Source organism: Cavia porcellus, unplaced genomic scaffold (genome assembly GCF_034190915.1).
Source record: "Cavia porcellus strain 051 isolate PalLab524CR breed Dunkin Hartley unplaced genomic scaffold, mCavPor4.1 scaffold_25, whole genome shotgun sequence".
Taxonomy (NCBI): Eukaryota; Metazoa; Chordata; class Mammalia; order Rodentia; family Caviidae; genus Cavia; species Cavia porcellus.
Genome location: NW_026947508.1, coordinates 47,158,563 through 47,175,909, shown reverse-complemented (window position 1 = coordinate 47,175,909; position 17,347 = coordinate 47,158,563). Strand labels below are relative to the sequence as shown.

General features: G+C 43.4%; 1 long non-coding RNA gene across 1 annotated transcript; it reads right to left on the bottom strand.

Moving 5' to 3' along the window:
• Positions 1-3,551: 3,551 nt before the first annotated feature.
• Positions 3,552-8,197, bottom strand: LOC134472844 (uncharacterized). Its single transcript, XR_010042818.1, has 2 exons — positions 7,465-8,197; positions 3,552-3,917 (listed from the first exon to the last, which is right to left on the bottom strand). It is a non-coding gene; the product is annotated as an uncharacterized LOC134472844 (long non-coding RNA).
• Positions 8,198-17,347: the final 9,150 nt, after the last annotated feature.

Below are 17,347 nucleotides of genomic sequence, written 5' to 3'. Positions count from 1 at the left end.
GTTGCTGTTATCTGTCCGCCATGTTCTCCCGGAAGTTAAAGTTATTTTTTTTAAAGCCTAAACCAAATCAGGTGTAAGGAGAAAAGTTGATATTAGGATCATGACCCAGTAAGTCCACAGAAGAGTAAGAAAATATAGAGATGAAGCAGACAGCCCTAGAATCAAAGATGGCAAAGGCAAATGTGAGTGAATTTGAAATGAAGCCCTTCTCAAGGTGGTCTGAGGGGCTGTGGACAAAGTCCCAACGACACATATTCTCAGGGTGTGGCCCAGTAGAAAAGCAAATGCTTCCTCTCTTTCCCCTTGCCTTTGTCAATCCAATAATTTGGGCATGATTTACTGTCTTCTCCAAACAGTACCATGGCATAGGCTGGAAACAGAATGGGCCCTCCACTCGCCTCCCTCTTCCTCCCCTTCCCTCTCCCACCTTCCCTCTCCTCCTCTCCCTTCCCTTCTCCTCCCCTTCCCTCTCCCACCTTCCCTCTCCTCTTCTCCCCTCCCTTCTCCTTCCCTTCCCTTCCCACACAGAAGAATGATAGCCGCCTCTCAAGTGAACTCAAGGAAACTGGAGGAGCCCAAGCCTCCACCCATGCCCTACTTCCCTGCTAACTCACATTAGAAAAAGTTAAAGAATTTGAGTTTCCTGATGAAAGTCTCAGAGTGGGAGAGGAGAAAAGAAAGTGGAGTGAGGTTTTTAGGGAAAAGAAATAAAGAAAACCAGTGAACTCAGCTACTAGCTGCTGCCTATGTAGTCCCTTGAATCTGCACAGCTTAGGATATGTTCCCAGCCACCCAAAAAAAAAAGGGAAACCTTGGCTTTAGACAGATTGAGTCTATGCCCTTCAGTGTCCAGAATTAGAGAGGTGAGGAAGGGAGAGAAAATGAATTAAATGAATAGTTTAGAGGGTCTTCAGTTATCTAAAAAAATTTTTTTTGTCTTTTTGAGACAGGGTCTTGCTATGTAGGTCAGCCCAGGTTTGAGCTCACTTTGTAGCCCAGGCTGGTCTCGAACTCGAAACAACCCTCATGGGCCTCAGCCTCCAAATGCTGGGATTACAGGTGTGTATCACCACACCCAGCCCTCAAGTATTTAAGAGCTGAAAATACGTATGATTTGCAGAGATGGCTTCCTCGGGTGTTATCCTAATGCTGGAACTCTCCACTGTGTCTCTGGACTCATCTTCCCACAGCAGGTGTGTGAGAAAACTGCTTGAGACACTGGACAGGTCTATACTTGTCTCCGGGGTGAGGAAGTTTTAGTTCCATCTCACACAGAAACAGGAACATGGAATGTTGACCTGAGAGGATTTTTCATGGGGCCACCGTTCTTCCCAGGACGTATCTCTTGACAGCAACTGCTTTGTATCTTCAGTTCTTTTAGTTCTTTTAAATCTTCTTAGCAATGTTTTTATTATCATATATGTAAATATATAAGGCATGCATTATTTGTGGAGAGTCCATACATATAGAAATTTCTTCTTAATCCTTTTATTTCCCCTCCTCCCCTTATCACTCCCTCCATCCCTAGATCTCCTTTCCATCTGCAAAAGGTCTACCTGTTTACTATTGTCTTGTATTTTTCCATTTAAATTGTTTATACTCTCAATCTCATATAAAAGAAACATATGATATTTAAATTTCCGTATCTGTTTTATTTTGCTGAACATTATGATCCCTAAGCATACCCATTTGCTTACAAATGACTCAAATCCATCCTTATTTATGGCTGGTTAATACTCTTGTGTAATAAACCACATTTTCTATATCTGTTCATCTGTTGATGGACATACAAGCTGCTTCCAAGATTTAGCTGTTAAGAGTTGTGCTGCTCTAAACATGGGTGTGCACGGATCACTGTAATTTGAGGTCTTTTGGGCAGATACTGGGTAAAAGGAATTTACACTGAGTTTTTTGAAAAATATTCACTCTGACTTCCACAGTGGTTGTACTAGTTTACATTCTCACCAAAAAAGTAGGAATTATATAAGCCCTTTGGTTATGAGAGAAAAACCTTGATATAACTTCCACAGAAGCAACTTATATGTCAGATCCCCTGGGTTTCCAGTTTTCTTTTAGTTCTTTCTTCCCTGGGAGAGCTAAATATTCACACATACACACACGTGCACAACTACATATACAGAGGTAAACTTTTGTAGATAAGTGATATACTCTAGTAATGTGCATTAATTCCTTTCTTGCTATTTTCACATAGATACATATATTTTATATGAATATTTGTTATACCTTCTGTAGTATGTTTTTTAAAATTTGGTTATAGGAAGATTTTTAAATCCCCAGTACTATGGAAAGGAAGTCTATAGTGATTGTTTTATAGATGCAAGCTGAATGGACTACTTTAAAAAAAATCATTCTCAGTTTAAAAAAAAAAGTGCGCAAAAAGCTGACAAATCTACCCCACTGGGAATATATAGAGAGGTTAGTAAAATAATTTCCACCTATAACTCATGTGAAAGAAGATATTTAGTCGCTGGTGTGAGGGCCAATGAATGGAACTCCCCAAACCTTATTTGTAGCACTTGTTAATTTCCACAGTGTTTGTATCCTAAAAGTGACTGGATTCAAACTCTCACAAAATTCCTAAAACTTTAACAATTAGTTCTTTCAGACCAGTATGAGCCAGCTCCAGTAAGTCACTCCATTTATTCCTGGCTGAGTACTAAAAGCAATCAGATTGCACGCAACCAGAATTTGACCCTGAGCCAGGCATATCGGGCCCCAACTGGATCATGGTTCATATGTTTCACCAGGTTATTCACCCTGAAGTCATGTCCATAAATGGTTCTACCAAGAATCAGAGAAGAGGTATCTCTTCCTGTGGGGTGCAGCTGATCTGGCTGAGGGCCGGGCTCTCAGAGGACAAAAGCCTCATAAAACGGAAGGATTAAGCCAGTGTAATGTTTTTATCTGCTGGTGCAGGTCAAAGGTTTCCATCTCTTGTAACACACAAGAGTGGTAGCAGCCTCCCAAACATTATTTCAAGAAAAGTCAGTTCATCCTAATAGAGGGTACACCATGATCAGAGCAGTGCCGCTAGAAGCATAGCAGTCCTGTGAGCTCCGGTTTCTTGGCATAGTTTTGCCAAGATGCTTTTCAAAGTTCTGTTCTCTCTCTCAACTTATCCCAAACTCTGGTATCAAATAGCTGTATGAGGCTTCCACTTTAGCCCAGAGCCCTTGGACTACTTTACCCACAACACCAGCAAATACTTCTAGTCTCCACTAATGGGTTTTATTTCAGTAAAGTTTATTTCAACATCTTCAAATGGCAACGTCCCTTGTCTCCAGTTGTTTCTGGGGCCAAGGGACAGGATTGTTGTGAGAACAGGTTGTACGCTGAGGCAAAGTCCGAAGTCTGGAACAAAGAAATGGCAACCAACCAATTTTGCTATAATTGTTTTGCCCAAATGGATGCGGCTATGTAAGTCCTATGTCACAAAATGTCCCAGCATCTCAGGAAGGAAAACTTTCCTTCCCTTGCCATCTGTTGTAATCAGGGGCTACAAAGAAAATAATTACACACAGGACACATAATTTACAGTATTATTTATAATTGTCACCCATGGAGTCAAATACAAAGAAAGTGCAGGAAATTTGTCCACAACGCTAAAGACCCAGAAAATCCAGCCAATGGCCTGGATACCATGACGGTAACCTGAATGAGTCCATCTGAATACCTGGAGCCCACAACAATGACCCGTGCAGGTCAATTCCATTGATCTGTGCTGGGAAGGCCAAAAGGTCAGCAAGAAGCTAGAAAGTCCATGTCAGTAGGATGAAGGATCAGTAGTCAGGAAGCCAAGGGTTCTGTACTGGAGTCAAGAGGTGACACTCAAGGACCTGGGCTCCCCTGCAAAGAACCACAGCCATCCACAGCAACAGTGAGATCCTGAGCTCCTCCTGTAATGAGAACAGCAGAGTACATATCAGGAAGCCATCATGATAAGCTTCTCCTGGAGATTAAACAGCATCCATCTTCCCTTCCAGAGTCAGGAAGCGATGATCAAAGTCAGGACCAAAACTCCCCCAAAGTGAACTGCTGCCATTCTCAGCAACAAAGTCCCAAGCTCCTCTGATGATAATAGACAAGTTCATATCAGAGGAGCCAGCATGACAGGCTCCTCCAGGAGAACCAACAGCTCCGAACAAGAACACTTAGGAGAACCCACAGTGCTACTGTTCCTCTCCAGGTCTCCTTTTTATGCTGGCAACAGTCCTCAGGTGGGCCACCCACACTCAGCACCATGCTGATTCAGTTCAGCTGGTCTTAACTTGACCCCAATGACCAATCCCCTATACCACCCGTTTTCATCTTTGGCCCCTTTTCTTTAAGCCCATTGTAGTTCTTGAATATTTGGGTGGCTTAAGAAGTAGAACTACTAAGATGTGAGCCAGTGACAACTTGTTTAGCCACCGAGTCAGCTGCCTGATTTCCTTGAGCTTCCATAGAACTGCCCATCTGAAGTCCAGGGCACTGAAGCATGGCTACTTTGGCAGGCAGCCAAACACCCTGTAAGAGGCCTAACAGTTCCTGGGATTTCCTCCAACAGTCAGGAAGCCTCTCTCCCAAGAGACAGCACTGTGCACATGTAGAGTCCCAAAGGCATAGCTGGAATCAGTGTGAATGTTCAGCTGCTTGTCTTTTCCTACCTCCAAAGCCCAGCAAGGGCGATCATTCAGCTTTTTGCACAGATATCCTGAGAGGCAAACCTCGGACCAGACTGCTCATTCAAGAGTGACAACTACCGTTCATGCCCTCTGAACCCCATTGATTACCATGCTGCCATTTAAAAACAGAGTCTAGTTTGGGCTCTGGAAGGCCAAGTCCTGCAGGCCCTGTGGAGCTGAGTAGACTGTCTTGATTGTCTCTGTGTAGTCACATTCAGGTGGCTCCAGGGATGTAGGCAAAAGGGAGGCAGGGTTAAGAGCACATATGGTTCTAACAGTCGGGGTCCTCTAAAAGGGTCCCTTGATATTGAGTCAGTCTAGTTCCTGATAACTATGTGCCACCAGGTCCTCTCAGCAAGGTCTCTACTGCATAAGGAATAAACATATTTCATCTTTGTCCTGAGTCAGTTTGTCTTCTTCTTTTCCTAGGACAATAGTGGTGGTGATGGAGTGCAGGCCAAGAGGGCCATCCAGCTGCTACAGGATCTAACCCTTGGGACAAAAGTGCTACTGGGCACTTCCAAGACCCCAGGCTTTGAGTCAGGACACCCCAAACAGTGCCTCCTTTTTCATGGACAATAGCAGAAAAGGTTTGGTGATGTTCTGCAGTGCCAGGGCAGAGGCACTTACCGATCTCTCCTTCTAAGTCTCAAAAGCTGTCTGATGCTCAGGGATCTACTCCAGGGAAGAGCTGTTTCCTCCCTTCAAAGCCTCATACAAGGCCTTTGCAATAGCTGCAAAATTGGGAACCCATAAGTGACAATACACAACTGTTCCTAGGACTTTCATCAAGTCCTTTCTACATAAGGGTTCTTCCAAGCTTTGGATGGCCTGGGTACGTGAGGGCTGACAATAAGTGTGGCCCATCCTTTAATACAAATCTCCAACACTTCACAGTTTGGATACAAATGTGAATCTTTTTCTTCTTTGCAATTTTTATTTTAAAGAACATAAACAGAATCAAATCAATCAAAACAAACCAGTGTAAGTGATACAGGACTTCAAAACAATAGGAAATCAACAATGGTTACTGTAATGCCTTTTATTGTCTTCAAAACAGCTGCCTATAATTTCAGGCATAATAAAAACAAAATAAAATGGAATAGAGCCAATAAAAACAAAACAATGAATGCAATAAAGGATTTCAAACAAGACAAGAGTAAATCCAAAGTGACTACCATAATATATCTTGTTCTTTTTGAAATAGCTGCCCATGCCATCCAATATAACAAAATCAAGCAAAACAAAATAGAATAAAACCAAACCCAACAAAATGAAAATGATACAGGACTTCAAATTAAGATGATAGGGAATTAACAATGGCTACCACCTTTAGAAGGAGGTCCCCCATAGATGCTAAATCTGACAGCTTTTTTGTTCCCTTCTGGCACAATTCTTGCATCTCCACAGCTAAAAGCAAGTCATCAACATATTGTAACAGAGAAATATCAGGATTTTCTTGGTTAAAAGGCACTAAGTCTTTGGACAAGGCCTCCCAAAAATTTTTTCAGGAATTCTTAAATCTTTGTGGGAGTCTTGTCCAGGTAAGTTGACATTTTCATCCCTCCTCATGTTCCTCCCACTGAAAAACAAGTATTTCTTGAGACCCCACAGACAAAGGGACGCAAAAGAAAGCATCTTTTAAATCTAGCACACCACACCACGTTCAGGCAGGCAGAAGTAAAGTAAGCAAGGTGTAAGGGTGTCTGACAGTAAGGTGCAGGGTGACAACCAAAACATTACAGCTCAGAAGTCCTGGACTGGCCTACACTCATTTGCCGCAGGCTTTTGAACTGGCAGAAAAGGGGTAATCTGTGGGGACGGACACTCTTTCCACCTTCCTGCCTTAATCAACCTCTGTACATGGGATTTAATTCCCTTTTGAGCCTCTATGGTCATTGGATATTGTTTCAAGTGAATGGGCTTTGCATGTCCCCAACTCCACTATTGCTGGGGCACATGAGCCTCCAAAGCTGAGGGGCTGTCTTCTGCCCAAACCATAGGGAAATGCTGAACCCAAGAGGGGAAGACAAGACACTCTGGTGTCTGCTGTCCTGAGTCCAGGAGATGATATTTTTCTTGCATAGAAATGTAACAGAACAAGAACTTCCAGAGGGGAATTCTCCCCAGTAGTTAAAATGGTTTCCCTAGGAGTGAAAGAAAAATCTGAACTTGCAGCTTGTGAAGGAGATTTTGACCCAGCACAGGGGAAAGAACAGCTAACTATTTGTCATCCAAGCTGAATGTACCATAGTTCACAAAAGGAATGTGTTGAAGATTGGCCAGTTGCCCCTTGTACATGTATCTTTTGCCTACAAGTCGGACTACTGGCTGGGTAACTACAGATACATCTGTACCAGTGTCCACCAGGAATCTGATAGATTTTCCCCTACATTTGGGCTTAAGGTGGGTTCCCTGGGGCTGAGAGACAGAGAGCTATGACCCCATCATTCTGCAGTTTCCCCTGAATCCATCACAGCCCTTCTCTCCTTCCCTTGTGCAGCAGGTTTGGACATTCCCCCCTGGAAATGCCCCTTCTCCTTACAGTAGACCTCTGGTCTGGACCTAGAGGAGGGCCTCTCCCTGCCAGTCAGGCCGCTTTCCCTTCTCTTTTCCCCCTGGTCCCTGACCGAACCCTCTCTTGTGAGCTGCCCTTGACACCTTTGTCCTTCCTCCTCAGGTCTGCACCTCTTTGCTCTCTGTTGTGCCACCTTCTGAGCTACCTCAGTCAGCTGGGTCACAGTCGTTGCTGCGCACCCGTCCAGTTTCTGTAACCTACCGTGCATACCAGCAGCGGGCTGCTGACGAAAGCCATGTTAATAACGCCGTGTTCGGGGGCTGGGGATTTAGCTCAGCGGCATAAGCACCTGCCTTGCAAGCAGGCAGTCGTGAGTTCGATCCCCGGTACCGATAAAAAGGAAAAAGACAAAAAACAACAACAACCAAAAAAAAAAAAAAACGCCGTGTCCTCGGCACCGGTGGGTGGGGCGGAGCGCACATCTGGTAACTCTCTAGGAGGCGCTCGAGGAACGCACTGGGGCTTCCAGTTAGTTCCTGCTACGCCTCCGCCACCTTGTTTAAATTGGAGAGGCGGCGACCAGCGCCGAGAAGCCCTTCTTCCAGGGCCCTGCGATGTGTGCACCTAAATTCTGAGCCCTGGTTCAGTCTTTGGTCCCAAGTCGCTCTTGTTCAGTTCCCTAGTTCTGTCTCACCAATCCTCAGCTGCTTTCCAGATTCTCGCTCTCCTCTGAGGAAAACAGGGTAAACCTTAAGTGCTGACAGTCATCCCAACTGGGCCGGTGTGTGGTAAACACTGACTCCAGCAAGGTGACTAGACTCCCGGCTGCTGTGCAAAAGGAGGATTTTGAGCCTCCCAGTTATAGAAGTCACTAGTCCCACAAGGAACATAAACAAAGGTCAGCTGGACCGTTTGCCCCGTCCAGGCATGGCCATCTGCCAGAGGCAGAACGGGGATGGGATCAGAGAAAGACTTCTCTCCCACGGGAAAGGGGTCGCCAAGCGTGGGCCACTTCTTGCCAGCACAGGACATGTCCCGCCACACTTTGGGACCAGTGTCCGGTGCAGAGAGCTCCTCATCCTGGGGGTGGAAGCCGCCTCTGACCCTGGAGAGGCTTGCCAGCAGGGATGGCAGCAAGGAACCGACGGGGTGGGGGCAGCGCAGGAGCCAGGGCTGCGGGGTCGCCCTTCTCAGGAGCCAAGGCCAAAGCAGGCAGTTTATCCTGGAGGCTTTTCCTTCTACCAGCATCACTCACTCAGGAGATCCTCAGGCACACACTGTAAGCCATGGAGGTGATACCTGACCCGCAGCAAGCAGGAATCTACATAGGGCAACTGATCTGGGGGCCCTGGCCTCCTGGTGACCACATCCCACACTCAGCTGGCTACCAGAAGACAGATCGTCCCTTCCGATGGCCATCCCACACCAGAAAGGCCATTTTAATTTATACAAACTGTGGCATTTTCTCAGTTTCATCTTTATCCCCAAAGCACCTTTACATCTGTCAGAAATTTTAAACATGCACTCCAAAAGTTTTTTTGCTACCTGCTGATACCATAGCTGCCAGATTTAGAACAAAAGAACAGCAGTGTACCTCAGTACGGCCCCGCCCCTCAATCCCCAGCTATGGGGCTGGGGATTTAGCTCAGCGGCATAAGCACCTGCCTTGCAAGCAGGCGGTCATGAGTTCGGTCCCCGGTACCGATAAAAAAAAAAAGAGAGAGAGAGAGAGAGAGAGAGAGAGAGAGAGAGTCCCAGGCTAATGAATGTGAGCAGATGGAGCCCCCAGGATGATGTGTGGCAGACAGGCTGGGTCCTCTGGAGTCTCCAAGTGCAGGATTGCAAGAGACAAGAAAGGCAAGAGTAGGTTGGGCAACAGTCATCCAAGCCAGGTGACAGATTCTGCTGTGACCTGAAATCATAGGTGCAATGGGGGAGGATGATAACACAGACACACTGACAGACAGACAACCCCAGGAAATGGTTACTGCTCCCCACAGACAGTTTGGAAAAAATTCAATGATTGACTCTGACCAAACATTTGACCATGCTGAGACTTAAGAATCACTGTGTCCCGTGGCTCCCACAAATTTAACCAAATGCTAACTCAAAGAAACAAGTCCATGGATGAGCCCCAAATGAATACCAAAACAGAAGCAAATTTGCAAATGCTTACCTAGGTCAGGAGATAGGGATCAGTGGTTATGAGGTATTCTGTCTCACAGTAAGGTGTACACACTAGGAGAAAACTTGATGTCAGGTACATGGAAGCTTCTGAGTGGTGGATGGAATCTCTAAGCTTCCCCCCGCATCGGCTTGCTGTTCCTCTGATGTGTTGGATCTGAGCTGTCCTATGACTGAGGGTACCAAATATATCTTTAACTTCCTGAATAATGTGCTCCACTGTTGGGATACTCAGGGTTTCTTTATAGTAACTCTTAGAGGATAACTGAGATTCTAGGTTACCTTAAATGAGCCCCACAAAATTTCCCAGGGAGCTTCGTTTAAATATCAAGTTTGGTTGCCAAATTTGTGGCTTCCTCAAACACAAACTCATGATAAACATCAATATTTTCCATCGCCTCACTGAGTGATTGCAGTGCAGCAGTACAAACTACAGAGAAGACATCAGAAGTTCGTCCCTGGACATTCGTCCCAAAGGCCCTTGTAAAAGAAAAGACGTTTTAAGGACAACAATCATATCAATAAAATCAAGATCCGTCACTGCACTACAGAGTGCAAATGCGCGGCCAGCTATACAGTTATTTCACCTAATATTTGTGTCTCCTTGCAAGAGGTCCACTAAAACTTCAAAAGCATCGTGCCTGCCTGTCCACTGAGAATGACAGGTTTCCTTCAGTAATTTACCCCTTTCTTTACTGCTCTGAAAAAGAACAGAAATTACATTGCCAAGTTATAAGAGTAGTTGTGGTGACCGATAGAAAAAACCCAAACTTCCTCAATTGCTCCTTACGCAACTAATCCCTCCCACAGGCACTGATTTTGCCAAGCACATGTTTAAGACACAGGAGGAGCAGAGTGTAGCCAGCTTGGGGATATTTCTCTAGAAGTCTAGAAGCAACCACTTTCATTTTAGAAGAAAGTCCACTAGACACAATATAAGCCTGGCCATGACATTACTCCGTATTTTTTCCCCTCTTCTCAGTTCTGGCAATGTGAAATTTCACAGCCAAATTTGCTGCATCAGCTTCATAAGGCAAGAAGGCCACAAACTCTTCTCTCAGGTTCTGAGAGTCATCAACAACCCTCACCGAGACAGGTAAGGGCTCTTCTTGCTACATCCACCACGTCATCAGACAGGATGGAACAGAAGTACAAGTATCTCACTTCTCTGATGGTTTCTTCCCGAATGCAGCTCTCACAGACCTCTAGCATCTGTTTCTGCTGTGTTTTTGAACAGAACAATATGTCCACAGCTGTGGTTTCAAAGCTTTCTCAGGACCTCTTCTTCAGGATGTATTCGGTGCTCTAGCAATGCTTCAAAGCTATCAGGCGTAAAGAGGCCTTCTGGAGTTTTGTCAGTCTTATGCTCATCAGAAGATTTGTTTTTCCATAAGAATCAAAATCTCAAATAGAGACATTAAATATTCCTTGTTTTTCTTCTCTTCAAGGGTTAAAGATAACACATCTTCATCCCGCTCATCGCCTACCACGTCTACACCCAGATTCTGAGCACTGCTCTTGTTGGTTTCTTTATGTTTCTGGCCCTGTTCAGAGATTTCATCAAATTTTTTTCTGTTTCAGTGTCTTGATATCATCTTTTTTTTTTTTATCGGTACCAAGAATCAAACTCACGAATGCACATTTGCAATGCAGGCACTTATGCCACTGAGCTAATTCCCCAACCCCTGATATCATCTTTACTCAATTCTTCTATTCATTTTCTGTGTCTGTAGGCGGACTGTTCAAATGACTGGTAAGTGGTCCTGCAAGAGCTAGTTCTACAGATCACAGAGGTCTCAGAATGCTTGGCACACGATCGGTAATGTTTATTTAGTTGTTCGGGTGTTGTATCCAAGTCTGCTCTCTCACACTTCTCCACTCACTTCTGCAATCCGCAGGATCCCTACAGAAGGTCAGCCCAGATTGCAAAAGAGCTCTTCCCAGTGCAGCTGGGGAGGGCACAGAAGTCTGCACTGTTGCTCTGTCCCAGTCCTCCACTTCCTACTTCCTCAGGGCAGCCCTCCAGCCCTGGGCTCGGGCAGGAAGCCGGGCCTGCCAGCCAGTTCTGCAAAACCAGCACAGGCTTTTTTATTTTTAAAAGATCTCACTGAGTTGCTAAATTGCTCAGGCTGGGTTTAAAGGTGCAATCCTCCTGCCTTAGCTTGGACTGTAGGTGTACAGCATCATGACCTGATTCAAAACCTCTTAATGCACTTATTTGCCATTTGTATACTTTCTTGGGAGACATGGCTATTCAATTCCTTAGCCCAGTTTTTAATAGGATTTGAAAAACTTTTTTGTTGTTGAGTTTCAGAAGCTTTCTCAATATTGCACTTGTTTCCCCACTCTTAGTTCTATTTTTAGCAATTTAAACCTTTTTTCCTTGTCCATCAAACAAAAGGCTTCTTTCTCAAATGTGGTGATCTTTTCATAAGCATCAGCTTTTGGTTTTATTGATTTTTCTCTGTTATCTGTTCTCTGCTCTTTTTATTTATTTATTTATTTTATACTGGGGATCAAACTCACAACCCTGCTCTTGCTGGGCAGACACTTACACTGCTGAGCCAAATCCCGGGCCCCTGTGTTTTATTATTATTATTTTTTTTTTTTTTGTCTTTTTCGTTTTTACCGGTACCGGGGACTGAACTCACGACTGCCTGCTTGCAAGGCAGGCACTTATGCCGCTGAGCTAAATCCCCAGCCCCTCTGTGTTTTATTTTTGAGGTGTCATCTCACTGTGTCTCCCAGGCTGGCCTGGAACTCGTGGCACCCCTCCTTCCCCAGCCTCCCAAGAGCTAGGATTGCAGACGTGGGCCATTGCTCTTGGCTTGTTCTCTCCTTCATGGATCTGTGTCTGAACTGTATTATTTCCTCCCTTCTGTTAATTATGGATTTAGTTTATTCTTTTTCTAGCTCCTTAAACAGGCAGAAAGCAGAGAGTTGAGAGCAGAGTGAGGTCAGAGACAGACCCTTCCAGGCCACACCCTGCAGAGGTCCCCCCATTTTGATCAGGCTTTGTCATCAACATCACATTTAACTTTAAACTCAGCAGGGAACTCATTCACTGAGGATTACCACACTCCCATGATCCAAAAGACATCTGGATACAAACCACAGCAAAAACCTTTTATTTATGTATAATGTCCTTCCTTGTCTCTCTTTTTTCAATTTAAATTTACTTTATTTTTTAAAATCCATTTTATTACAAAGAGAAAAAAAAAAGAAAGCAAAATTTCAATGAAAACAAACAAATTTCAAAGAAAACAATATGTCAATCAAGGTGCAACAATGGTATATACACTGCACATTGTCATCCCCAAATCATTCACCAAGCACAAGACATCTGCTTTCAATTGTCTGAACAATACCAGTGCAAATCTACCTTTACTATCTTTTTTTATATATGTATTTGTATACATCCACATATGTTGTTTCTTTCAGCTTCTCACACTAGTGAGACAATACGATATTTACATATGTGTGTCTTATTTATTTAACTTATGAGTATGGTCTCAAGTTGCATCCATTTACTTATAAAAGTCTCTAGTTTATCCTTCTTTATGGCTGAGTAGTACTCCATTACATACAAGTACCACATCTTTTTTATCCATTCCTCAGTTGATGGGCATTTAGGTCGTTTCTGAAATCTAGGTATTGTCAAATGTGCTGCTATAAACAAGGGTGCACATATATTGCTGTGGTATGATGTTTTTAATTCTGTTGGAAAGATATCCATAAGGGAGATAGCTGGGTCAAAAGGAACATTTAGTCCTAGTGTTTTGAGGAATCTCCACACTGATTTCCACAGTGGTTGCAACCATCTACACTCGCACCAACTGTGGAGAAGGGTTTCTTTTTTCCCCAAAGCGCCTCCAGCATTTGTTATTGTTTGGTTTCTTGATACTAGTCATTCTTTCTGGGGTGAGGTAAAATTTCTGTGTTGTTTTAATTTGTCTCTCAAATGATCAGTAATGTTGAACATTTTTTCATATATTTATTTGCTGTTTGTACTTCTTTTGATGCTCATTTATGGATTAGGTCTTTAAATTGGGGGTGCTCTGATTATTTTCAGCTCTTTATATGTTTTGATGTTAGTCCTTTATGTGAATAACAACTTGCTAAGATTTTTTCCTACTCTGTGGGTTGTCTTTTCATTCAGTTGGTATCTTCTTTTGCTGTGCAAAAGCTTTTTAATGAGATCCTAGTTGTTGACTCTCTGTGGCATTTTCTGTGCCACTGGGGTTTGGTTCACGAGGACTTTGCATACAGTTATGTCTTCTATCTAGAGGATTTCCAGGAAAATGGCAGAGTGGTGAGCAGCAGAAAAAGAAATTCTCCCAGTTTTGGTGTCTAGACCCTGGAATATAATCAACATGAGGAAGAGAAGGAGGAGGGAGGTGGGTCCCATGGCACGGGAAGGATCTGAACTGAGACTTGAAGCCCATGGAGAGAGATAATTCAGGAATCCAGCAAAAATAAAAAAGCAAGGGGGTGGCGTCCCTGCTGCCAGGGAGAACCAGCATAGAAGACACCTCTGCCCCGACTCCCCCAACCGTAAGCAACAGAATGTAACACAGGCTGAGATAATAATAACCAAGGTAGGGAAACAACCTGACATGTGTGTTGTTTGCTTGACTTTGCAAGCCTGGGACCAGGAGTCTACGCAACTATTTAGAGAACAGCAATATGCAATGAGTTCTATCTATTCTCTCTTCCAGCAGATTTAGCATCTCTGCTGCAATATTAGACCTTTGATCCATTTTGATTAGTTTAGGGCATGGTAATGGACATGGGTCTGTTTTCAGTTTGGGCATATGAGAACCCATTTTTTTTTTTTTTTTTAGCACCATTTATTAGAGAGACTGTCATTCTTCCTTGCAAGTGTGCAGTTGTGAGTTCGATCCCTGGTACCGATAAAAAAAAACAAAAAAACAAAAACAAAAAAAAAAAAGAAAGGAAAGAAAAGCCCATGTCTGGGGGCTGGGGATTTAGCTCAGTGGCATAAGCACCTGCCTTGCAAGCATGCAGTCAAGAGTTTGATCCCCGGTACCAATTAAAAAAAAAAAGAAAGAAAGAAAAGAAAAGCCCATATCCTAGTGGATACACTGAAGAATTCTGCAAGAAATTTAGAAAAGATCTAATGCCACTATGCCTCAACTCTTTAATGAAATTGAAAGGAAAGCAATATTCCTACATTTATTCCTGGAAGCATGCATTAGCCTGAAACCATAGCCAGGTAAGGATTCAATTAAAAAGCATAACTACAGGCCAATCTCCTCTGAGCTAAATCCCGGCACCCTACACAAAAATCCTCCATAAGATACTGGAAAACTGTGGGAGACAGCTCCAGGCACTCCCCTTAAACGCAAAACAATTACTGCACCTCTGATTATTTGGAGACTTATTTCATTATACTGATATATAGAGAGCTGGCTACGGTATTCCCCTCTCTCTTCAATTGGCTCTAAGTATTGCACATAAGGCTAGCTGAGGTGCTGGTGTGTAATCTCTAAAGCCAACAGACAGTACTGTCTCCTCAAATAGAGTTCTCTGTGTAAAGGATACGAGCACAGCGGGATGTCAGAGCTAATAGCTCTGGGAATGTCAGTTGGGGAGGTGCCTCAAAGTAAAGAGGCTATGACTCCCCAGGGCACAAGAGTTTTCATATCAGAAACTAAAGGGACAGCCTCCCCAAACAACTCAGTTGCTACCTTAATTAGACTGTGTGAATTGACCCTTATGCGTATCTTTATCTCTGCAATTTACAGAGATGCCATTCTTACACCTTGCCAGCCAGCTCAAGTTACCTAATTCCCTCCATCCTCACTATCACTCATCCTTGATCCACCCCACTTCTTCTCAAGATAATAAACGCTGGGAGAGGCCTAGGATCAGGGCCTTTGTCCACATGTCCTCGCAGGAATTGGATTTAAGACTCCTTGGCTGCCCTTAACTTGGAATATGTCTTGGTGTCTTTACTCTCGCCGTGAGTTGCATTGGTGGTGGTACACTGGAATTAACTTGCTGGGATTCTAATAACATCTTATTGGGATTACAAAAATAACCTTTTGGATTGTGAGGAAAAGTAGAAAGAGGATTACAATACTTGGGTGACTGAACTCAGTATTTGGGATTACAATACAAACAAATCATCAAAAAGATTTTATACCATGACTAAATAGGATTTATCCCCAGGATGCAGGGATGGTTCAACACATGCAAATCAATACACATAATACACCATATTAACAGAGCCAAGGACAAAAACCATATATGATCATCTCAATAGGTGCAAAAAAACTTTTTGACAAAGTCCAGCACTCATTTGTGAAAAAAAAAAAAAAAAAAAACTACAAGAAATCGTAATATATGGTTTTTAACTCAATCTGATAAATACCATCTATAACAAACCAATAGCTAACATTATACTAAATGGACAAAAACTGAAAGCTTTCACTCTAAAATCAGGACCAACACAAGGACATCCACTATCACTACTTCTATTTAATATAGTTCTGGAAACATTTACCAGAGTAATTAGACAAAAGAAATAAAGGCAATAAAGATAGGAAAAGAAGAAGTTAACCTACCATTAGTTGCAGATGACATGATACTCTACTTAGAATACCTCTAAGATTCCACCAAAAGACTTCTAGATTTAATAAGCAAATTCAGTAACATAGCTGGTTACAAAGTCAGCACTCAAAAATCAATAGCCTTCCTTGTACATCAATAACAAACTCACTAAGAAAGTATCCTTTTATAATAGCCCTGAAAAAAATGAAATACTTAGGTATCAATCTAACAAAGACAGTAAAAGATAGCTACATTGAAAACTACAGTACTCTTGGAGGCCAAGAAGGATAACAGGAAATGGAAAGACATCCCTTGTTTAGTAGAACTAACCCACACAGTGAGAATGCCCTATTCCAAAAAATGCTGGACAGATTTAATGTAACCCCAGTCAGGTATAACTGCCACTTGAAGCTGGGATTACCGGCATCAATCATCGTGCCCTGCTACCCAAAGCTGTCTGTTACAGCTTCCCACACTGACCTAGTCCTGCTACCCACGCTGCTCATAATGCCTTGTAACAAATCCACCTTCCTCCAGCTGGTCTAGGTGGCTTTCCCCTGCTCGGCCCAAACCTCCTGGCTGCCAGTGGGCCTGTTATTGTCAGAGGTTGTGTTAATCAGTAACAAAGGAACCCCACATACTGGTGAATTGAAAGGGAGACTTTGCCAGTTTAGCCATAGGTTGAGGGCCAGAGCTGTTAGTGGCTTGAGGTCTTCAAAAAGGTAGGTAAGAAAGAATTCAGAGAGCAGAAAGCTTGTCCACTGACACTCTTGATCTTCCACGTTAAATGAAGTAAGCAAGGCCTCTGCAAAGGCAGCGCAGATGGACTGAGGGAGGCAGAAACTAGCAATTCACATTCACAGAATTTTTTTTTTTTTGTCTTTGTTTTTATCGGTAGCAGGGATCGAACTCACGACTGTCTACTTGCAAGGCAGGCGCTTATGCCGCTGAGCTAAATCAGTAATTTTTGTGGGGCAATTCATTGAGCATTACACTGCGATAAATAAGCATTACACCCAGTAGGTGAAGCACTAACCTGTCGTGTCTCCCCTTCTGTTTAAAACACAAATGGAGTGAGCCAGTGGGGCCAGTGAATGAAGGCAATGTCCAAGTGACTAACAAAATGCCTTATTTTATTTTATTTTATTTTATTATTTTTAGACAGTGTCTGGCTATGTAGTTCAGGCTGGCCTTGAACTCCTAATGTAGCACAGGCTGGCCTCTAATTCAAGGCAATCCTGCCTCACTCTTGGGAGTGCTGGGATTACAGATTTACACCACCACGCTTTATTTTTATTTCTTTGTCTTTTTCCTTTTTATCGGTACCAGGGATCGAACTCACGACTGCCTGCTTGCAAGACAGGCGCTTATGCCGCTGAGCTAA